General features: G+C 42.8%; 1 protein-coding gene across 5 annotated transcripts in view; it reads right to left on the bottom strand.

The window, feature by feature from the left end:
• Positions 1–24,334, bottom strand: part of LOC143773852 (teneurin-2-like) — a 2,235,081-nt gene that overhangs the window by 2,108,054 nt on the left and 102,693 nt on the right. For all 5 annotated transcript variants that reach the window (XR_013215401.1, XR_013215403.1, XR_013215402.1 and 2 more), the window contains exon 2: positions 5,938–6,036. The gene's annotated coding sequence lies outside the window, so the exon portion shown is untranslated. The remainder of the gene's footprint in view (positions 1–5,937; positions 6,037–24,334) is intronic.

Below are 24,334 nucleotides of genomic sequence, written 5' to 3'. Positions count from 1 at the left end.
CAGTCTTGTGCCAGCCGGATGTCTCTCTTCCCTTCCAGGTTGAAGTTGATGCTTCTGAGATTGGTGCAGAGGCTGTTTTGTCACAAAAAAGTTCTGATGGCTCCGTGATGAAGCCATGCGCCTTCTTTTCAAGAAAATTTTTGCCTGCTGAGCGGAACTATGATGTTGGTAATCGGGAGTTGTTGGCTATGAAGTGGGCATTTGAGGAGTGGCGACATTGGCTCGAGGGAGCTAGACATCGTGTGGTGGTCTTGACTGATCATAAAAATCTGATTTACCTCGAGTCTGCCAAGCGCCTGAATCCTAGACAGGCTCGTTGGTAATTGTTTTTCTCCCGTTTTGACTTTGTGGTCTCGTACCTGCCTGGTTCGAAGAACGTGAAGGCTGATGCACTTTCTAGGAGTTTTGTGCCTGACTCTCCGGGAGTCTCGGAGCCGGCTGGTATTCTCAGAGAGGGAGTGATTTTGTCTGCCATTTCCCCAGATTTGTGACGAGTGCTGCAGAAATTTCAGGCTGATAGGCCTGATCGTTGCCCACCAGAGAGACTGTTTGTCCCTGACAGATGGACCAGCAGAGTTATTTCTGAGGTTCATTCTTCAGTGTTGGCGGGACATCCTGGGATTTTCGGTACCAGAGATTTGGTGGCTAGGTCCTTTTGGTGGCCTTCCTTGTCACGGGATGTGCGTTCTTTTGTGCAGTCCTGTGGGATTTGTGCTCGGGCTAAGCCTTGCTGTTCTCGTGCCAGCGGGTTGCTTTTGCCCTTGCCTATCCCGAAGAGGCCTTGGACGCATATTTCCATGGATTTCATTTCGGATCTTCCGGTATCTCGGAAGATGTCTGTCATCTGGGTGGTGTGCGATCGTTTTTCTAAAATGGTCCATTTGGTGCCCTTGCCTAAGTTGCCTTCCTCCTCTGATTTGGTCCCTTTGTTCTTTCAGAATGTGGTTCGTTTGCACGGCATCCCTGAGAATATTGTGTCTGACAGAGGATCCCAGTTTGTGTCCAGATTCTGGCGATCCTTTTGTGCTAAGATGGGTATTGATTTGTCTTTTTCGTCGGCTTTTCATCCTCAGACTAATGGCCAGACCGAGCGAACTAATCAGACGTTGGAGACTTATTTGAGATGTTTTGTTTCTGCTGATCAGGACGACTGGGTTACCTTTTTGCCACTGGCCGAGTTTGCCCTTAATAATCGGGCTAGTTCTGCCACTTTGGTTTCACCCTTTTTCTGCAACTCTGGTTTTCATCCTCGTTTCTCCTCGGGCCAGGTTGAACCTTCTGACTGTCCTGGGGTTGATTCTGTGGTGGATAGGTTGCAGCGGATTTGGAACCATGTGGTGGACAATTTGAAATTGTCACAAGACAAGGCCCAGCGTTTTGCCAACCGCCGCCGCGGTGTGGGTCCCCGACTTCATGTTGGGGATTTGGTTTGGTTGTCTTCTCGGCATGTTCCTTTGAAAGTCTCCTCTCCTAAGTTCAAGCCTCGCTTTATCGGTCCTTATAAGATTTTGGAAATCCTTAACCCGGTGTCTTTTCGCTTGGACCTTCCAGCGTCATTTGCTATTCATAATGTGTTCCATAGGTCCTTGTTGCGGCGGACCATGGTGCCTATGATTCCTGCTGTTGAGCCTCCTGCCCCGGTTTTGGTTGAGGGCAAGTTGGAGTACGTGGTGGAGAAGATTCTGGATTCTCGTATCTCTAGACGGAAACTCCAGTATTTAGTTAAGTGGAAAGGCTATGGTCAGGAGGATAATTCCTGGGTTGTCGCCTCTGATGTTCATGCGGCTGATTAGTTCATGCCTTTCACGCTGCTCATCCTGATCACCCTGGGGGTCTTGGTGAGGGTTCGGTGACCCCTCCTCAAGGGGGGGGTACTGTTGTGAACTGTGTTTCTGGGCTCCCTCTGGTGGTCACTAACGGTATTGTGTTAGGCATGTCTTGTTGCAGGCCTGAGCTCCAGCTGTGTCGTTAAGCAGCGGGTGTTCCCTATTTAAGTTTCCTCCGGACTCAGTCTCTTGCCTGGCATCGTTGTAGCCAGACCTATATGGTCTCCTCCGGATTCCTTTCAGTCTGTCTCATGCAAGAAAAGCTAAGTCCGTTTTGTATAATTTGGATCGTTTGCATTTTTCAGTGTCTTTGTCCAGCTTGCTCAATATTTGATTTTCTGGCTCGCTGGAAGCTCTAGGGGGCTGATATTCTCCCTCCGCACCGTCAGTCGGTGTGGGGGTTCTTGAATGTTCAGCGTGGATGTTTTTGTAGGGTTTTCTGCTGATCGCATAGTCCACTATCTATTTTCTGTCTATCTAGACTAGTGGGCCTCACTTTGCTGAATCTAGTTCATCTCTACGTTTGTGTTTTCCTCTTGCCTCACCGTTATTATTTGTTGGGGGCTTTCTATATCTTTGGGGTTCAATTTCTCTGGAGGCAAGTGAGGTCTTATTTTCCCTCTAGGGGTAGTCAGTTCTCCAGCTGGCTCGAGACGTCTAGAACCAACGTAGGCACGTTCACCGGCTGCTTCTAGTTGTGTGTGTTAGGATCAGGTATGCGGTTAGCCCAGTTTCCACCTCCCTAGAGCAGTATTTATGTTTTTGCTATCTTACCGGAATATCAGAGATCCTCTACCACTGGGATCATAACAGAAGTTGTCGATTAACCCCATGAGAGCTGAATCCAGCACTAAAGATGTGCTGCTACAGCATGATAAAAAGGTAATATTGCTAAAATAAACACAGTAGATGTTTTCAGTGGCCCATAATAGCAAGATTTATGAAAAAAAAAAAAAAGGTTATAGTAGTGGACAACTTCTTTAAAACAACCAATACATTTCGTTCAACTTCATAATTGTGTTCCACTTGTTGTTGATTCTTCACCAAACATTTACATTTGGTATCTTTATGTTTGAAAAGTTCCAGGGAGCCGAATACTTTCGCAAGGCACTGTATGTGCAAGCCTAATTGGTGCATAGTACCATCTTGTGACTAAAGTAAAACTAATGTAAAGCCATTGAGATGGTAGACAGGTATGTAGTCTTAATAGTGTTGTCCCATTGCTTGACTTGTAAGGTTATGCTAGGTCAGATTCCCATTTTATATATATATATATATATATATATATATATATATATATATATATGTTTTTAGAACTAGAAATATCCCTGTTGAAATGACTGTAGAGGTGGCTTAGGCTCCATATATTTTTGTTGCTTACATTGCACAGTAGTGAAGAGTTTCTAGGTTTAAGGATTTGATACTCAGTAATTTCTGTGTGCCTTCTTTTAGGGTTATGAAGTTTATTAGTTCAGATGAGGGTAGGTTAAGTTTGGTTTTAATCTCACTAAAAGTAAGGAATTTTGGCCCGTTATAGATATTTCCAATCTTTTTAATGACTGATTTAGTCCAAGATTCTGAAAGTGGAAGATTATATATCAGCGCTAATAGATGAAGAGGGAATTTCATAAACTGTTCAGGCTTAAAGTTTCTTCTTGGAGGTTTCACAAAATAAGTGCATTTTTTAAGCTTGATATCATCTTCACTTTTAGGCACCAATGCATAGGAAGTAATAGATCAAAATACTGGTGGCCTCGACCAATCAGAGACGCGGGATTTCCATTATGACATCATCGTCGCCATGCTGTGCCCGTCGACCAATCAGCGAACAGACAGACAGACAGACAGACAGACAGACAGAAAAACCCTTAGACAATTATATATATATATATATATATATATATATATATATATATATGTATATATATATATATATATATATATATATATATATATATATATATACCGTATATACTCGAGTATAAGCCGACCCGAGTATAAGCCGACCCCCCTAATTTTGCCACAAAAAACTGGGAAAACTTATTGACTCGAGTATAAGCCTAGGGTGGAAAATGCAGCAGGTACCGGTGAATTTCAAAATTAGAAATAGATACTCCATACCATTCATTATGGCCCCATAGATGCTCCACATAAAGCTGTGCCATATATAATGCTCTGCACCGTTCATTATGGCCCCATAGATACTCCACATAAAGCTGTGCCATATATACAATGCTCTGCACCGTTGCCCCATAGATACTCCACATAAAGCTGTGCCATATATACAATGCTCTGCACCGTTGCCCCATAGATAGCTGTGCCATATATATATATGCTCTGAACCATTGCCCCATAGCTGTGCCATATAGTGCTCTGCACCGTTGCCCCATAGCTCTGCCATATATATAATGCTCTGCACCGTTGCCCCATAGCTGTGCCATATATATAATGCTCTGCACCGTTGCCCCATAGCTGTGCCATATAGTGCTCTGCACCATTGCCCCATAGCTGTGCCATACAGTGCTCTGCACCATTATTGCCCCATAGCTGTGCCATATAATGCTCTGCACCATTGCCCCATAGCTCTGCCATATAGTGCTCTGCACCATTGCCCCATAGCTGTGCCATACAGTGCTCTTCACCATTGCCCCATAGCTGTGCCATATAGTGCTCTGCACCGTTGCCCCATAGCTGTGCCATATAGTGCTCTGCACCATTGCCCCATAGCTGTGCCATATAGTGCTCTGCACTGTTGCCCCATAGCTGTGCCATATAGTGCTCTGCACCATTGCCCCATAGCTGTGCCATACAGTGCTCTGCACCATTGCCCCATAGCTGTGCCATATAGTGCTCTGCACTGTTGCCCCATAGCTGTGCCATATAGTGCTCTGCACCATTGCCCCATAGCTGTGCCATACAGTGCTCTGCACCATTGCCCCATAGCTGTGCCATACAGTGCTCTGCACCATTGCCCCATAGCTGTGCCATATAGTGCTCTGCACCATTGCCCCATAGCTCTGCCATATAGTGCTCTGCACCATTGCCCCATAGATGCTCCACATAAATATGTGCTGCTGCTGCCGCTGCAATAAAAAAAACAAAAACACATACTCACCTGTCTTGCTTGCAGCTCCTCGGCGCCATCTTCCCGGCGTCTCTCTGCACTGACTGATCAGGCAGAGGGCGGCGCGCACACTATATGCGTCATCGCGCCCTCTGCCTGCAGTCAGTGCAGAGAGACGCCGGGAAGATGGCGCCGACGCCCGGCGTGTGGAACGAGGACAGGTGAATATGCGATACTTACCTGCTCCCGGCGTCCCGCTCCTTCCCCCGGACAGCTGGTCTTCGGTGCCGCAGCCTCTTTCTCTGTGAGCGGTCACCGGCACCGCTTCATTAGAGAAATGAATAGGCGGCTCCGCCCCTATGGGGGGTGGAGCAGCCTATTCATTTCTCTAATGAGCGGTCCCACGTGACCGCTCAGGGGAAGAGGCTGCGGCACCCGGAGACAGTGGGACGTGCAGGGGGAGCGCCAGGAGCCCCGGAAGCAGGTAAGTATATGACAGTGCTCACCCGCCGACCCCACCACCGATCATGACTCGAGTATAAGCCGAGGGGGCACTTTCAGCCCAAAAATTTGGGCTGAAAATCTCGGCTTATACTCGAGTATATACGGTATATATAGCAGGCTCAAATGCTTATTCTTGATTATTGTTGTACGCTGCTCTCTGCTGATAGTACTTTATCTAGGAGAGTCAAGACTAACAACATGATTTTTTCTTTGTAAAATTGTATCCATGAGTTGGAAAGTAATTTTAATCCAATTTTCAGGATCTCATGTAAAATATGAGAGATATTAAAATGCAATATGAAAATACACACTTGCTATTCTGTATAGTTATAAATATCTTGTATAAAACGACCTTGTGATATATTCAATCAATAAAACTACATTTACTACACATTTAATGCATGAACAATGGCAAAAAGCTAGTTTGTCCACACAACAGGGACACTAATTTGAAGCTAGACATAACACAAAAGTACTAGATTTGTAACATGCACTGTACATTAAGTTTCGACTGGCATAGCCGAAGATGAACATAAAACTCACAATAAAAATTGGATGCTTTAACGCAGCCTGGTTTCTTTCTAGGAAGCATAGGAAACATCAGAATTAATGGCACAGATTCATCCTCTGCAGCTATCACACCTAGAGAAGAAAATAGAATCATATAAATACCTACATTGGTTTTACATTAATACAGCCTAATTGAAAATACGATGTTGTACAGAAATACACTAGGTGGAGCACAGTAACAAATAATACCACTAGCACTAGCTAACTAATCAAAAAAGCAATGAGGAAGATGAAAACTATAAAGCATCAATGTTTGAGAAGCTTTTCATATTTAAATCTATATAACATATTGAAAACAATGTAATAAGCCGTCATTTGATTTGTAACAATGGATTCAATTACAGACTTCATTTATTTCTTTATTGATATAGCTTTTTTCTCAGACAGAGAAAACCACTTACGCTACTACCGCATAAGCAGTGTGTGTGTGTTAGGGAATATTTGGAATGGAGATATAATTTCTAGGTTTTCGCATTCTGTGAATGTGCTTTATGCAACAAGAATCATATTATTTCACTCTATTTGTTTGAAGAAGCGGAAAATTTAGTTCACATTTACAAATGCAGGAATCACAATTAAATAAATATTTATTGATCGACTAGATGGTTTCCCGATTCTAACGAATCGGGTATTCTAGAATATGTATGTATGTATATAGCAGCCACATAGTATATAGCACAGGCCACGTAGTATATAGCAAATATTATGTGACCTGTGCTATATACTATGTGGCTGCTATATACATACATACATATTGTAGAATACCCAATGCGTTAATACTGGCCATGCAGTATATAACAGTGGCCACGCAGTATATAAAACAGCCCAAACAGTATATAACACAGCCCACATGGTATATAGCAGCCACGCAGTATATAACACAGGTCACATAGTATATAACACAGGCCACGCAGTATATCACACAGCCCACGGAGTATATAACACAGCCCACGTACTATATAACACAGCCCACGCAGTATATAACACAGGCCATGCAGTATATAAAACAGGCCACACAGTATATAATACAGCCCATGCAGTATATAACACAGGCCATGCAGTATATAACACAGGCCACGCAGTATATAATACAGCCCACGGAGTATATAACACAGCCCACATACTATATAACACTGCCCACGCAGTATATAGCAGCCACGCAGTATATAACACAGGCCACGTAGTATATAACACAGCCCACACAGTATATCACACAGCCCATGGAGTACATAATGCAGCCCACGCAGTATATAGCAGCCACGCAGTATATAACACAGGCGACATAGTATATAACACAGCCCACGCAGTATATAACACAGCCCATGTAGTATAAAGCACAGCTCACGCAGTATATAACACAGAACACGTACTATATAAGACAGCCCACGTGCTGTATAACACAGCCCATGTACTATATAACACAGCCAACGCATTATATAACACTGCCGCTGATTGGTCACGCCGGCTGGGCGCTACCAATCATCGAAGCAGGATTTAAATCCCGTGCCAATGTCAGCTGGACGTGACCAATCAGCGAAGTGGGATTTAAATCCCACGGCAATGTCAATGATTGGTCGCGCCAGCTGGGTGCAACCAATCAGGGAAGCGAGATTTAAATCCTGTGCCAATGTCGCTGATTGGGCGCGACCAATCTGCGAAGCAGGATTTAAATCCCGCGGCAATGTCGCTGATTGGTCGCGCTGTGTATTGCTGTCTCACGAGATGACGTAGTGGTCTCGCGAGACCGCCACATCATCATCTCGCAAGACAGCAGTGCATGGACCGGTCACCGGAGCGTCGCGAGGAGCAGTAAAGGCCGGTCCTGGATGCGGGGGCCGACGGACGGTGAGTATATAATGATTTTTTATTTTTTTATTATTTTTAACATGAGATCTTTTTACTATTGATGCTGCATAGGCAGCCTCAATAGTAAAAAGTTGGTCACACAGGGTTAATAGCAGCGTTAAGGGAGTGCGTTACACAGCGGCATAACACGGTGTAATGCAGCCATTAACCCTGTGTGAGCGCTAACTGGAGGGGAGTATGGAGCGGGCTCTGACTGCGGAGAGGAAGGAGCGGCCATTTTTCCGCTGTGCCAGTCGCTGATTGGTCTTGGTGGCTGTTTTCCTGCGACCAATCAGCGACTTGGATTGGATTTCCATGACAGACAGAGGCCGCGACCAATGAATATCCATGACAGACAGACAGACAGACAGAAGGACAGAAAGACGGAAGTGACTCTTAGACAATTATATTGTAGATATGAAATGCACATTAATGTTATTGTTGCTTTATTGTTGCTAGTGTTGAGCGATACCGTCCGATACTTGAAAGTATCGGTATCGGAAAGTATCGGCCGATACCGGCAAAGTATCGGATCCAATCCGATACCGATACCCGATACCAATACAAGTCAATGGGACTCAAGTATCGGACGGTATTCCTGATGGTTCCCAGGGTCTGAAGGAGAGGAAACTCTCCTTCAGGCCCTGGGAACCATATAAATGTGTAAAAGAAAGAATTAAAATAAAAAATATCGCTATACTCACCTGTCCGACGCAGCCGGGACCTCAGCGAGGGAACCGGCAGCGTTGTTTGTTTAAAATTCGCGCTTTTACTTGGTTACGTGAATTCCCGGCTTGTGATTGGTCAGGGCGGCCATGTTGCCGGGACGCGGACCAATCACAGCAAGCCGTGACGAAATTACGTCACGGCTTGCTGTGATTGGTCCGCGTCCCGGCAACATGGCCGCCATTAACCAATCACAAGCCGTGATGTCACGGGAGGCTGGACTTGCGCACTTTTTAAAAAACGCGCGTGTCCAGCCTCCTGTGACGTCACGGCTTGTGATTGGTTAATGGCGTCCATGTTGCCGGGACGCGGACCAATCACAGCAAGCCGTGACGTAATTTCGTCACGGCTTGCTGTGATTGGTCCGCGTCCCGGCAACATGGCGCCGTGACCAATCATAAGCCGGGACGTCACTGGAGGCTGGACACGCGCGCTTTTTAAAAAAACGCGCAAGTCCAGCCTCCCGTGACGTCACGGCTTGTGATTGGTTAATGGCGGCCATGTTGCCGGGACGCGGACCAATCACAGCAAGCCGTGACGTAATTTCGTCACGGCTTGCTGTGATTGGTCCGCGTCCCGGCAACATGGCGCCGTGACCAATCATAAGCCGGGACGTCACTGGAGGCTGGACACGCGCGCTTTTTAAAAAAACGCGCAAGTCCAGCCTCCCGTGACGTCACGGCTTGTGATTGGTTAATGGCGGCCATGTTGCCGGGACGCGGACCAATCACAGCAAGCCGTGACGTAATTTCGTCACGGCTTGCTGTGATTGGTCCGCGTCCCGGCAACATGGCCGCCCTGACCAATCACAAGCCGGGAATTCACGTAACCAAGTAAAAGCGCAAATTTTAAACAAACAACGCTGCCGGTTCCTTCGCTGAGGTCCAGGCTGCGTCGGACAGGTGAGTATAGCGATATTTTTTATTTTAATTCTTTCTTTTACACATTTTTACATTAATGTTGTTTCGATACCGATACCCGATATCACAAAAATATCGAATCTCGGTATCGGAAATTCCGATACAGCAAGTATCGGCCGATACCCGATACTTGCAGCATCGGAATGCTCAACACTAATTGTTGCTAATGTTTTAAGAGGTATCATTTCAGGCATTTATGGCATGTTCACAGGATATGCTGCTGATAACTGATAATAAATGTTTGCCACAAACGTCTGTTAGATTCAATGGAAAGGGTATCAGGGAACTGGGAACCCTTGTTAGGCTGGAGTCACACTAGCGTATGACATCCGATGTGAGAGCATTGAATGCTATATGCTAATGACTCTCGGCTCCAGCTTTGTCATGACAGGATCAGAGCACAGCTGCGGAAGAGATGGAGAAATTAATTTCTCCTTCTCCTCTGCTGCCAGCATCGGCGATAATCGCATTGCACTCGGGTGATATCCAAGTGCAGTGTGATGTTTCTCTTGCACCCATAGATTTATATGGGTGAAAGTGAGCAGAGTCTTGCTGCCAATCGCAGCATGCTGCGATTATGTTATCATGCTGATCCAGCATGAGAGAACAATCACAGATGTGAGCTGTCCCATAGAATAACGCTGGTCCAACTGCTATGTGATGTTTTATCGAATAGAACTCGGCTGAGTTATATGGCAGTGTGACTCTGGCTTCACTAAGATAAGAGCAGGTACCAAATGTGGACCATACATTTCTAAGATGCCCTTAAAAGGCATCCAGGATTAGAAATAAGGCTGCTCCTTGCACAGCAATATCTATCCTTGGGTTTTATGTGGTATTGCATCTCATCCCAGTGTGAATGATGCATGAATGCAATAACAGACACAGCCTATGGACAGATATGGTAAGGTTTCTCTACAAAGAATAAAATAAGACACTTCCTAATTTTGCATAAACTTTAAAGCGAAAGATTAATTTTCAGCAGTCACTACTTTTCAGAGTCCAAACTACAGATCCTTACTGTATTTTTAGGCGGTGTCTAAAGCGAACCTGTCTTCAGGATTTTGCTAAGTAAACTACATCTGTTGTTAGGTTGGCGCCATTACACTTACCGATAGATGCTACAGTGCCTGTGCCGCCATCTTCTTGGAGCCATTTTTTTTTTGCTTCAACAAAATGGCACATGCGGTGGCACATGCACAGTAGCATCTATTGCTTACCAATAGATGCTGCTATGCAAGCACTGCTGCCAGCACCATTTTGTTAGAGGAAATAAAAATTGTCAGCATTAAATTTACGCTGGAGGTGATTGCTCAGTAGCCTCTTCCGGCAAGCAATAGATGCTACTGCACAGGTGCCACTGCCGGCGCCATTTTCCTGGAGGTAATTTTTTTTTTCAAAGCCAAAACTACTATATGCAGCATGTAAAATAGGGGGAAGGTCACTGCAGGTTCAGTGACCTGTGATAAGCCGTAAGGAGGAATATGAGAACAGAGCATGAAAAAAGACCCACCCACAGGCCCCCCGGAGAATGAGAATCTCATTAACTGAAAACTGCAAATACAGATTAATAAACAACCACAAAACGGATTTCATCAACCAAGGTATCATTGTAATCAGTGTAATGGTACCTTGTCTCCCGGTACTTTCTTGCATGCAACCTCCAATCCTCACAAGATCTCCTTCTCTACTCCCCTCTTATCTCCTCTTCCCACAATCGCATACAAGATTTCTCTCGCACATCACCCCTACTCTGGAACTCTCTACCACCACATATTAGACTCTCACCTACCATCAAAACCTTCAAAAAGAACCTGAAGACCTACCTCTTCCTGCAAGCCTACCACCTGCAGTAACCACCAATTGACCAAACCGCTGCACGACCAGCTCTATCCTCACCTACTGTATCCTCACCCATCCCTTGTAGATTGTGAGCCCTCGTGGGCAGGGTCCTCTCTCCTCCTGTACAAGTTGTGACTTGTATTGTTCAAGATTATTGTACCTGTTTTTATTATGCATACCCCGCCTCACATGTAAAGCGCCATGGAATAAATGGCGCTATAACAATAAATAATAATAATAATAATAATAACCTGACAATGCTAGAGTTTACTTAGCAAAATCCTTATGAAAGGTTCATTTTAAATGTGAGTTTACAATTTTGATAACTTTTGTATTTTTGTTTTGTGTTAAGGTAGCTGAAATTTTCTTTTTTGTTTGTAAATTTCCGTATGAATGATCATATTGCGATCATGAACTGGAAGATTTTAATACAGTCGGATTTGCATAAAAAAGTCACAATGTAATTGAATCATAAAAGATTAAGACCCACACATGGGTCGAAACGCGTAAAGTTTTATTCTCATGTGGGACTAGCTATCCCATTCTGTCCTGATCTCCAACAATGTGTTTAAGAGGATTTGAATAAAGTTAAAACAATTATTATCAAGAAGATGTTCTGGATCATTATGGATTATCTGTGTGTGCCATTGTAGTATTTCTTGCATTAAATGTTGAATGATCACTTTATTACCTGTCTCTCTTCAAATTCCCTCATCTCATGCATACTCCTCTTGCACTAGCTGTTTTCCATAAAGAACAAATGCCTTCTCCTTCTACCTTAACATCATGTCTAAGGACAAGCAGGAAGTCCCTAAACACATAAGATGGTCTTCAGTCCAAACAAAACAAGCAGATTTGTCTTAATCTGACATACAAAGTGGCCTTTTGTTTTCTCAACTGAATTAGCCCATTCTTAACTACAGGAGTCGGCACCTGTACCTGCTAAAATCATAGAACATATTCTATTACCAAGGTGTGGGACAGACAAACTTCAGCAGTCTTTTCTATTTCCACATGCTAAGTTATCATTAAAAATTAAATTATATATTTAAGTGAGTGCACTGGTATTTTGCTTTATTCCTCACTAATTTCACTGTTTAATATTAATTTGGGCACTAATCATTTCACAGCTTGGCTACTGTAGCTCTTTACTAAGTTGTAGTGTTGAGCGATACCGTCCGATACTTGAAAGTATCGGTATCGGAAAGTATCGGCCGATACCGGCAAAATATCGGATCCAATCCGATACCGATACCCGATACCAATACAAGTCAATGGGACTCATGTATCGGACGGTATTCCTGATGGTTCCCAGGGTCTGAAGGAGAGGAAACTCTCCTTCAGGCCCTGGGAACCATATAAATGTGTAAAAGAAAGAATTAAAATAAAAAATATCGCTATACTCACCTGTCCGACGCAGCCGGGACTTCAGCGAGGGAACCGGCAGCGTTGTTTGTTTAAAAATCGCGCTATTACTTGGTTACGTGAATTCCCGGCTTGTGATTGGTCAGGTCGGCCATGTTGCCGGGACGCGGACCAATCACAGCAAGCCGTGACGAAATTACGTCACGGCTTGCTGTGATTGGTCCGCGTCCCGGCAATATGGCCGCCCTGACCAATCACAAGCCGGGACGTCACGGGAGGCTGGACACGCGCTCATTTTAAAATGGGCGCGTGTCCAGCCTCCCGTGACGTCACGGCTTGTGATTGGTTGCGCCGCGATCAACCAATCACAAGCCGGGAGGCTGGACGCGCTCATTTTGAAATGGGCGCGTGTCCAGCCTCCCGGCTTGTGATTGGTTGACCGCGACGCAACCAATCACAAGCCGTGACGTCACGGGAGGCTGGACACGCGCCCATTTTAAAATGAGCGCGTTTCCAGCCTCCCGTGACGTCACGGCTTGTGATTGGTTAATGGCGGCCATGTTGCCGGGACGCGGACCAATCACAGCAAGCCGTGACGTATTTTCGTCACGGCTTGCTGTGATTGGTCCGCGGCCCGGCAACATGGCCGCCCTGACCAATCACAAGCCGGGACTTCGCGTAACCATGTAAAAGCGGGAATTTTAAACAAACAACGCTGCCGGTTCCTGCGCTGAGGTCCCGGCTGCGTCGGACAGGTGAGTATAGCGATATTTTTTATTTTAATTCTCTATTTTACACATTTTAACATTAATGTTGTTCCGATACCCGATACCCGATACCACAAGAGTATCGGAATCCCGGTATCGGAATTCCGATACAGCAAGTATCGGCCGATACCCGATACTTGCAGCATCGGAATGCTCAACACTACTAAGTTGTAAACTTTGCTTAAATCCATCAGAATACTTGCTATGACTGCCTATTTTATTCAAGAAAATATATTATGATTCAAATGAGGTCTTAGAAATGTTATTCTTACATTTTGTCACGTGTATCTTTATACTAACCTACCTTCACTATATCTTTCCCACTGAACTCTAACTATATTAATTTCTTCACCCAAATTTTTAAGCTGAATATACCAGATAAAATTACTAAAATCCAATGATGTAAACAAGGACAGTGTGATGCAGCAGCAAAAAAGGCAAATGCAATTCTGGGATGTATTAAAAGAAGCATACAGTCTAGATCACGCAAAGTCATTATTGCCCTCTACTCCTCTTTGGTCAGACCTCATCTGGAATGCTGTGACCAGTTTTGAGCACCACATTTAAAAAAAGACATCAACAAACTGGAGCATGTTCAGAGAAGAGTGACTAGAATATTGACTAGTCTGCAAACCATGTCCTATGAGGAACGTTTACAGGATTTGGGAATGTTTAGCTTGCAAAAAAGAAGACTGAGAGGAGACTTAATAGCTGTCTACAAATATCTCAGGGCTGTCACATTGTAGAAGGATTATTTTTATTCTCATTTGCACAAGGAAAGACTAGAAGTAATGGGATGAAACTGAGGAGGAGACACAGATTAGATATTAGAAAAAACTTTTTGACAGTTAGGGTGATCAATGAGTGGAACAGGCTGCCACGAGAGGTGGTGAGTTCTCCTTCCATGGAAGTTTTCAAACAGAGGCTGCACAGACATCTGTCTGGGATGATTTAGTGAATCCTGCTTTGAGCAGGGGGTTGGATCAGATGACCCAGGAGGCCCATACTAACTCTACCATTCTATGATTCTATGATTCTATGAGCTCAATATATAATTTGTATGATGTCCTACTCATCGTCTTCAAATTGTTGTCATGTAAAGAACGGATCAACTTTGTTGTACCATCGAAGAGTCTTGCAACGTTTCATAAACTCTCTGATGCTACACACATCCATTGGATTAATCTTCCTTGGACTATTTGTCTTCTTTCAGAAATCTACAGATGTTATCCCATCTGATCATTACATTAAGTTTATGCAAGTTTGTTTTTTTATTTTACTTGTAGAAGTGGTTATTCTAAAACTAGCATTTTTATCTATTGTGAATCTCATCTTATCTCTTTTTATTGTAAGCTCTAATGGCCAAAGTACTTTTTCTGTTAATAGCTATATGATTTCATTTAGCCTATTTATTTTTAAATTGCTGTATAATCTTAAAACTATGCAAATATGTCTTGTTTTTATTACTATACTTTTTCAGCACTGATGGTGTAAAAATAGTTTGGGATCTTCATATAAAATATTGTAGTATTAAATACTTCGATAAGTTATTACATAAGAATTCTGTAAATGTTAAATACAGCATTTAAACAGCTTTTAAATGAACTTATCCTAATATGAGTAACTTGATTTTCTTAATTTTAGCAGTTCACACTGAATATGGGGAAGAAGCCAAATTTAGAATACTTGTCTTTTGAATAAAATATTGTGGAAAGTCTGTAAAAGAGTCTTGAATAAATGGTTTTGGCAAAAGTAAATGGTCAAAATTTCCTCATGGTTAGTAGATTTATGAATAATCATGGCATTTATAATGATAAAAGTTGAGCTTGTATTTAAACATGAAATGCATTGTTACACAAATATAGAGATTATTCTCTTAAGGAACAGCACAATTTTTCATTTTATCTCCTGCTTCTTCCAAGAGGCATTTCATGTGTTGCACATTTACTTGCTTTGGTGCAGTTGAGTGCAGCCATTGATCTATTTGCTATGTAAGACTTTTTTGGTTATGCACCAGTTCAGACTAGATTGCTGTTCAGTCAGTTTACTTATATCTACTATGTACTATTTTTTCTGACTTGAACCACCGCCCTTCACCATGCTGTGATTTTAATTACATCCAAACACAGTTGGTTCTGACCTTCCTATAAATGCAGGCTTTACCATGTTATTAGCCATAGGTAAGTGTTCACACAAGGCAGTCAGGTCAGGTACCCATCCGATTTGGGATTACCTTGACCTTTGGTGGGTGGGCTCACATTTTTTGGCCAAATCTTGTGCTAAGCATCTCATGTGTTTTTTCATAGATTTCACAAGCCATTGGGCTGTTCGCATTTCGTGTGTCGCACATATCCTTGCTTTGGTGCAGTTGAGTGCAGCCATTGATCTATTTGCTATGTAAGACTTTTTTGGTTATGCACCAGTTCAGACTAGATTGCTGTTCAGTCAGTTTACTTATATTTACTATGTACTATTTTTTCTGACTTGAACGCCCCGCCCTTCACCATGCTGTGATTTTAATTACATCCAAACACAGTTGGTTCTGACCTTCCTATAAATGCAGGCTTTACCGGGTGCAGAGAAGAGCGACCAAGGTTATTAGAGGACTGGGGGGTCTGCAATACCAAGATAGGTTATTACACTTGGGGCTATTTAGTTTGGAAAAACGAAGACTAAGGGGTGATCTTATTTTAATGTATAAATATATGAGGGGACAGTACAAAGACCTTTCTGGTGATCTTTTTAATCATAGACCTGAGACAGGGACAAGGGGGCATCCTCTACGTCTGGAGGAAAGAAGGTTTAAGCATAATAACAGACGCGGATTCTTTACTGTAAGAGCAGTGAGACTATGGAACTCTCTGCCGTATGATGTTGTAATGAGTGATTCATTAATTAAATTTAAGAAGGGACTGGATACCTTTCTGGAAAAGTATAATGTTACAGGGTATATACACTAGATTCCTTGATAAGGCGTTGATCCAGGGAACTAGTCTGATTGCCGTATGTGGAGTCGGGAAGGAATTTTTTTCCCCATGGTGGAGTTACTCTTTGCCACATGGGGTTTTTTTGCCTTCCCCTGGATCAACATGTTAGGGCATGTTAGGTTAGGCTATGGGTTGAACTAGATGGACTTACAGTCTTCCTTCAACCTTAATAACTATGTAACTATGTAACTATGTTATTAGCCATAGGTAAGTGTTCACACTAGGCAGTCAGGTCAGGTACCCATCCGATTTGAGATTACCTTGACGTTTGGTGGATGGGCTCACATTTTCTGGCCAAATGTTGTGCTAAGCATCTCATGTGTTTTTTCATAGATTTCACAATCCATTGGGCTGTTCGCATTTCGTTTGTCGCACATTTCCTTGCTTTGGTGCAGTTGAGTGCAGCCATTGATCTATTTGCTATGTAAGACTTTTTTGGTTAAGCACCAGTTCAGACTAGATTGCTGTTCGGTCAGTTTACTTATATTTACTATGTACTATTTTTTCTGACTTGAACGCCCCGCCCTTCACCATGCTGTGATTTTAATTACATCCAAACACAGTTGGTTCTGACCTTCCTATAAATGCAGGCTTTACCATGTTATTAGCCATAGGTAAGTGTTCACACTAGGCAGTCAGGTCAGGTACCCATCCGATTTGAGATTACCTTGATGTTTGGTGGATGGGCTCACATTTTTTGGCCAAATCTTGTGCTAAGCATCTCATGTGTTTTTTCATAGATTTCACAATCCATTGGGCTGTTCGCATTTCGTTTGTCGCACATTTCCTTGCTTTGGTGCAGTTGAGTGCAGCCATTGATCTATTTGCTATGTAAGACTTTTTTGGTTAAGCACCAGTTCAGACTAGATTGCTGTTCGGTCAGTTTACTTATATTTACTATGTACTATTTTTTCTGACTTGAATGCCCCGCCCTTCACCATGCTGTGATTTTAATTACATCCAAACACAGTTGGTTCTGACCTTCCTATAAATGCAGGCTTTACCATGTTATTAGCCATAGGTAAGTGTTCACACTAGGCAGTCAGGTCAGGTACCCATCCGATTTGAGATTACCTTGATGTTTGGTGGATGGGCTCACATTTTTTGGCCAAATCTTGTACTAAGCATCTCATGTTGTTTTTTCATAGATTTCACAAGCAATTGGGCTGTTCACATTTCGTGTGTCGCACATTTCCTTGCTTTGGTGCAGTTGAGTGCAGCCATTGATCTATTTGCTATGTAAGACTTTTTTGGTTATGCACCAGTTCAGACTAGATTGCTGTTCAGTCAGTTTACTTATATTTATTATCTTTCAAGAGTCATACATATTTTTTTCTTTCAACTTAGTCATGTGAGGGCTTTTTGTGGGATGAGGTTTTTTTTATTTTTTTTAATTAATTTTACCATATAATGTACTGGAAAAAGGGAAAGATATTAACTGCATAACCCTATTCTAATACAAAATAGAAATATAGTAAAAATGCAGAATCACTCAAATAAAAAGCATAGTAAATAATAAGCAAGGAGGAAGTTTCAACACAACTATACAAGATTATGCCAAACCAACAAAATATGCACTATACACTTTGGTGTTGCATTGAAGATATCACTCAACCATATTTATGCGCCATTTTTTGCCCTTCTCTGTATTGCAACATATTGCATTTTCAAACACTTTGTCACTACATTACATTAATATTTATTGTGCTGTGCCCACTTATCTTTGTCCTCATAAAATGGTTCTTCTTGATTTGCTGTTTTATTTTAGAATCAGAGACATCTGTATATGGTTTATGTATAACATTGCAGTCTTGTTTCATAGAACTGGATGCGGCTGAATAGCAATTCTACATACGAACTGTTGTAGGTATGGCACTATTAAATGTTAGAAAAGTATGAACAAGAAAATATACATCAGGTCACCGGTTCCATGATATGATAATTAGCTTCACAGCTATAGTGCACGGAAAGAGCTGTGGGCTGGTTCCCAAGTAATAACATTTAGTAAAAGAGTTGAGGATTGTAGCAACCACAAAAAGAAAAAAGACTTCTAAACTTCATTTTGTAAAGACTGCTCTTTAAAATATACTAAAATTCCATATTATAATCCAGAAACACATGGCCTACATGCCTTTGTTGAAGACGAGATTTTCTCTCACTCGAACCAACCTCAGGTATAGCTATTCATAGGCACCTAGAATTGGGAGAAATAAAACAGAGAGACAGATGGCACGTTGTCTTTCCAAGATAATCTGGTCTTTATTTTCCCGGTCCCATCTTTTATAGCCCAAGATCAAAAGGAAATAGAGAGTTACATAATAAATTGGCAAGAATATGCATTATACAATGGGTTGTCAAACACATCCTGGGATACAAGATAGATTACATGAGAAGAATGTGGGGGTATTTTGCACATGTCTGCGTTTTATGAGATTTTGGTTGAATATTCAGGATTTTTGGGTGGATAAAGACAAAATCAGACACATATTGTTAATCTAGAGAAAAACAACTGATGTCCTTGACAATTCCGAGAAATACTGACCACGACTATGTGGGATGTCCGGGATATCGTCCTAATGGAGAACCAAATGATAACATCGGACATCTGGTGCAATACTTATATTTTTCTGTTAATTAAAAATAATGATTAACCATTTCTTTAACACCTTGAACCTATAAAGGACTTAGGGCATGCCCTTCTGGATTAATATATGAAATTGTATTATATTTTAAAGAGCAGTCGCAATAAAATGAAGTTTGAAAATTTTTGCGTAGAAGCTGGAATCTCCAACTCATCCACTATATGTACTGATAATTATTGTTGTACATTTTTTGTAATTTGTGATAAATATCATTTTTGCAATTTGGATTTATTAAAACATTTACACAGTTAGCTTTCTATAACCTCTGTGGTGCACTGTATTGGCTGTAGGATGAGTACCTGATAATTCATCAGTCAGCCTACAATAATGGTATTGCTGTATATGATTTTTTTTTTACTGTCAGATCTCTTAATCTGAGCTCCTCTCTTGATTTATGATCAGACACAACATTAAAGTTCAACATACAAGGAAAAAAATAGAGTTTAAGAGCTGAATGGTGCAAACTGTAATATTTATATACGCCACTAGGTGTTAGGGCTGGCGGAACTAACTGAGTAAATATAACGATAGTAAAGGTGTGTTCGCAGCCCAGGGTCCACCGTGCAGGAGTGGAACCTGCTGCTAGGTAATGGTGGCACTATATGGCGGTACTACGCCAGAATAGACATGGGTTCCGTCAACCGGTCTGTACAGGAGCGAACTCTGTTGCTTCACAGAGTTGCAGGGAATCAAGGAAATGCTGTGCCCTGTTAGCAGTCACAGGGTGCAGCAAATAAATACTAGTGGGATCCCTGCAATCCACCCCCACTATGCTGGTAATTGATCCCGCTCTGACCCTTGGTGGATTTTGAGCCTGCGTCTGAGGATGCTCTGAGTCAGATGCAGAGATCAAGCGGGAGTTCCCACCCTATGTCATGATCCATTCCGGAGTTTAGTCCTGTCTGCTCTTTCTCTGGGTGGATCATGTCAATGGTTAACTTTGTTCTGCCTCATTCTAGGCTCGGGTTTGCTATTTAGCTCCCAGGTATCCTGAGGGTGGTGTCAGCTATAGCTCTGTCTTCGGCATGTGAACCTGACTGTGGAAGCCCTTGATTTGTCCTGCTGTGAACCCTGACTTGTCCTGTGTCTGTTATCTCCCACTGTCTGCCCTTTCCCAGTGTCTCATTGTTTGTCTGTAGATCTGCTTGACTCCCTGGTTCTGACCTCCTGGCTTGGCTTTGTGACTCTGTTTCAATTTGTCCCTATTGTACCGTATTTTGCCCATCCTGGTTTACTGATCCCTTGCTATGTCCTGACTATCCATTCTGTCTAAATCCTTTTGTACTGTAATGCTGTCTTTTGCTCTGACTTGGCTTTCCTGACCTCTCTCTCACCACTAGGTGGCCTCTGTTCAGCTGCTTTGTGTTAGCAGTATCACTTCCCTACCCAGCTCCCCCTGGTGGAGGTTGCGCTGCACTGCACTGCAGCTGCATGACACCCTACACTGACCGATTGTCAGGAGTAATTGAAGATAGCCACACAGAGTGCATACAGCGCCGCACTGGCGGACACTGCTGGTTAGACGCAGTACAGATCGTGGTCTTGTGTATAGATTAGCCCTGTCAGGCGCTAGTTAACTTCAACATTTGCGAGCATTCAACATCACTAGGAATGTAAATGATTAAGGAGCAATCACCAGAACAGGCATACAACCACACACACGATAACAGGTTTATACTAGCGCATGGCCGTGCGGCCATGCGAACCTTTTATAGCTATAGCTCTCCAGTACCTTCCTAGTGGACCTGTAGGAGCTGCTACAGGGCCTGTGCGTGAGACTCCCGACCTCCAATGAGAGGTCTTCCCCTGGGCATTCTCAGAAGGAGAAAAGCAGGGCTTAGTCCCAGGAGCGCCTGCTCGCTGCTGAGCAGTACTGGTTATAATGGCTGAACCTGGAAGGGCAGCAGTAACCAAACGCACAGTATCTGTCTGAGCCAGGCATTCGGACCGATGTCTCTGCTGAGCAGGCTCCACTGCGTCTGGAGGAGAATGAGAGACCGCAGCGGAGGTGGTTCGAGATTCCACCCGTGCAGCGTCGGGAACTCGACACCTAACACTAGGTAGTCATTATTATACCCTGAGCTGTCCATATAATCTTGTCAGCTTCAGCAGTTACAATGTCAAGACAACAGGCAAATGGAGTTACTTCACTTTCACAATACCATGATCAATGGTGAAGTATTAGTTCAAAATGTAAAATAGAAGTTTTCACGTGTAATTGAGTGCTAGTGTCACTTTGATTCTCAGCTATTCTCACTTGCGTGATGAATCACTGTCACTTAAGTGAACCAAAAGGCTAGAGGTACAATGAATATGTGCATGACTTTATGAGGTAGCATTAATTTGCATAAGATCAGTACTGAATAACACACACTGAATTGACTAAAAATGTAGGTTGATAGATTTCACTTTTAGTCCACTGGAAGGACTGTAAAAAAACATCAGAATTTACCTATTTTTTGCATAATATTGTTACCTAACAGTACTTTTTCTAACTGGGATCTCTTCTGGTCAACAAATTAATGTTAACAAAAAATGGCTACATGCTTTTTATTCCAAGCAACCACAAGTTAAAATGTTCTGTTTGCTGTTTTACTGGTCCTAGATTTCTAGTGTGTCTATGCAAATTGCCTCTTCAGACAGAAAAAGGAATTGAAATGTAAAGCACCACCTGTTGGGAAGAGTAGCGATCCTACAAGTCACAATCAACCCTTTGACGAGTCTTGCAATATGACTTAGGATAAAAGCCAAATCAGAATCTCAATTTGCAGACATGGTATTTCGGGCTATTGGCCCTCGTCAGTGCAAAGTATGAGAACTGATTTGGCTAGTGTGTATATGTATTTCAATAATTCACAAAAATTGTATGGCAGATGCACACAAAGTGGTTCTGTTCTGTTTATGATGGTTTGGCCAGATGACACACTTTGGAAATGGCATTCAGTCATTGGTGGCATTTTGAGGTATAGTTTGGGTAGTTAAACCTGAAGGCACCTGAATGAAGACTTAGGTAAACATTTTCTTGCAGGTTTTATCCTTGTTTCACAAAGTGTTTTTTTCTTACTTTGTTGCATACCCAAACTTTTAATCAACATTTTAATATTTACTGCTTTATGTTTTCCAAATGAATAATGTGACACTGCCAATCACCACTTCTCAAAGACAAACTGTGAGGCAAGAGTCATATCATCCAGGGTCAGGCAGCAGAAGATCAGAACACTAATGCACAATTCAAGCACTCACAGAGCAAACCTACAACTGACAAAGGTTTGACCATCTCCAGCCAGCTGTAGAGCCATACAATCTCTGTGAAAGGGTGACACCAGGAGGAATCCCCACAGGTCTCACATATGATTGTAGTTTATGAAAAGGAGAAAAAGGAGAAAAAGAAGGTGGCACTCACAGTTCCTGTTAACAAAAATATTTCATCTGTTAATCAACATGGAGCTGGGGAGAAGTGTGGAGAGCAGGATAAATGGACTAAGGCCATTTTGCGCTGATTGCAGTTTGATGGGCCCGAAGTTTATGATAGGTCTGCTGGTAAATCCGAAATTTGCATAGGAACTGCCCAACATGCTACAGCCCCTGACTAGGGGGGTTGGACTTTCTCATTCACAATATGGACAGCCAACTACAACCCTGCCATCTATTCAGCATATGAGCTTCCACTCCATGCATCCCTAGGACACAGTAAGTGGCAGATTTGTGACAAATCCAACATGATAATATGGTTGATGAACTTCCATACCATCAACTATTTTATAGGGGAAGGTTTCTCCACTAGAAAAATTGATCGATGAAGTGTACTGTTTCTCAACACTGTATATGCACCCTCCTATGTAGTAAGTATATTAGCACACATAGACTGTGGAGCTCTGTATTAGGCAGTCATATCCATTGTAAGTTCCATAAGCACTTCTCAATACAGGAGCTTGCAGAGGTGACACTTAGATTTTCTTGAATTTGGTTAAGTAGTCCTGTTCTGCCAATTCATGATCAGCAAAATAAATTCATAGTGTAGCACCAGTTACAGCCCTTAGAGATCATTAGTTAGCCATTTATCCTGTTTATATATACATGAGTATTTTCTCCTTTAAGTAAGCAGTGTGTTCCGGTTAGAACTGCCCCCTCAGCTCTCTGAGGAGAAAGAGTTTTGCAGACATATTTTCCCGGGCTTTCTGAAGAGACACACATGTGTTCCTGGCTCTCTCTCTCTCAGTGGTTCCCAGTGAGAGTCTAAAGGTACAGTCACACTAAGCGACGCTGCAGCGATACAGACAACGATGCTGATCGCTGCAGCGTAGCTGTTTGATCGCTGGAGAGCTGTCACACAGACAGCTCTCCAGCGACCAACGATGCCGAGGTCCCCGGGTAACCAGGGTAAACATCGGGTTACTAAGCGCAGGGCCGCGCTTAGTAACCGGATGTTTACCCTGGCTACCAGCGTAAAATGTAAAAAAAACCAAACAGTACATACTTACATTCACGCCGGCCCTAACAGCAGAGCGGTGACGTCACCGCTGTGCTGTACTTTCACTTTCACTTTACGGCGCTCAGTCAGTGTGGGAAGCGGACGCAGGGGGACGCGAAGGTGAGTATGTACTGTTTGTTTTTTTACATTTTACACTGGTAACCAGGGTAAACATCGGGTTACTAAGCGCGGCCCTGCGCTTAGTAACCCGATGTTTACCCTGGTTACCAGTGTAAAACATCGCTGGTATCGTTGCTTTTGGTGTCAAACACGACGATACACGCCGGTCTGACGACCAAATAAAGTTCTGAACTTTGTTCAACGACCAGCGATATCACAGCAGGATCCTGATCGCTGCTGCGTGTCAAACTAAACGATATCGCTAGCCAGGACGCTGCAACGTCACGGATCGCTAGCGATATCGTTTAGTGTGATGGTACCTTAATGCATTTATGTTTGTGTTAGAATCTGTACATGCTAGCCATTATGCAGCCACCATGTAGTGTAAAATGTGCTATGTATGCTTACAATGCTTTTGCACTGCATACAGATAGATGCATTCCTGTATAGAATGTAGTAGTGCTAGCAGCATGAACTTTTCCATAACTGCATTTCTGTGTTGTACTGTTACTGTGCAGCCTCTATAATGTCCCAGTTACTGATGTAATTGCACCCTGCATCATGCTGTTGTTTATGTAATGTGCCAGTAGTGATACACTATTTATTTCTTTGTAGTTTATACCGATTGTCATCCACTATCATCCATTATCATCCATTATTGTTCACATTATCATCTCAATAAATA

The sequence above is a fragment of the Ranitomeya variabilis genome, chromosome 5 (assembly GCF_051348905.1).
Source record: "Ranitomeya variabilis isolate aRanVar5 chromosome 5, aRanVar5.hap1, whole genome shotgun sequence".
In the NCBI taxonomy this organism is placed as follows: domain Eukaryota; kingdom Metazoa; phylum Chordata; class Amphibia; order Anura; family Dendrobatidae; genus Ranitomeya; species Ranitomeya variabilis.
Note: the sequence above shows the minus strand (reverse complement) of the source record. Positions and strands in the feature narration are given on the sequence as shown.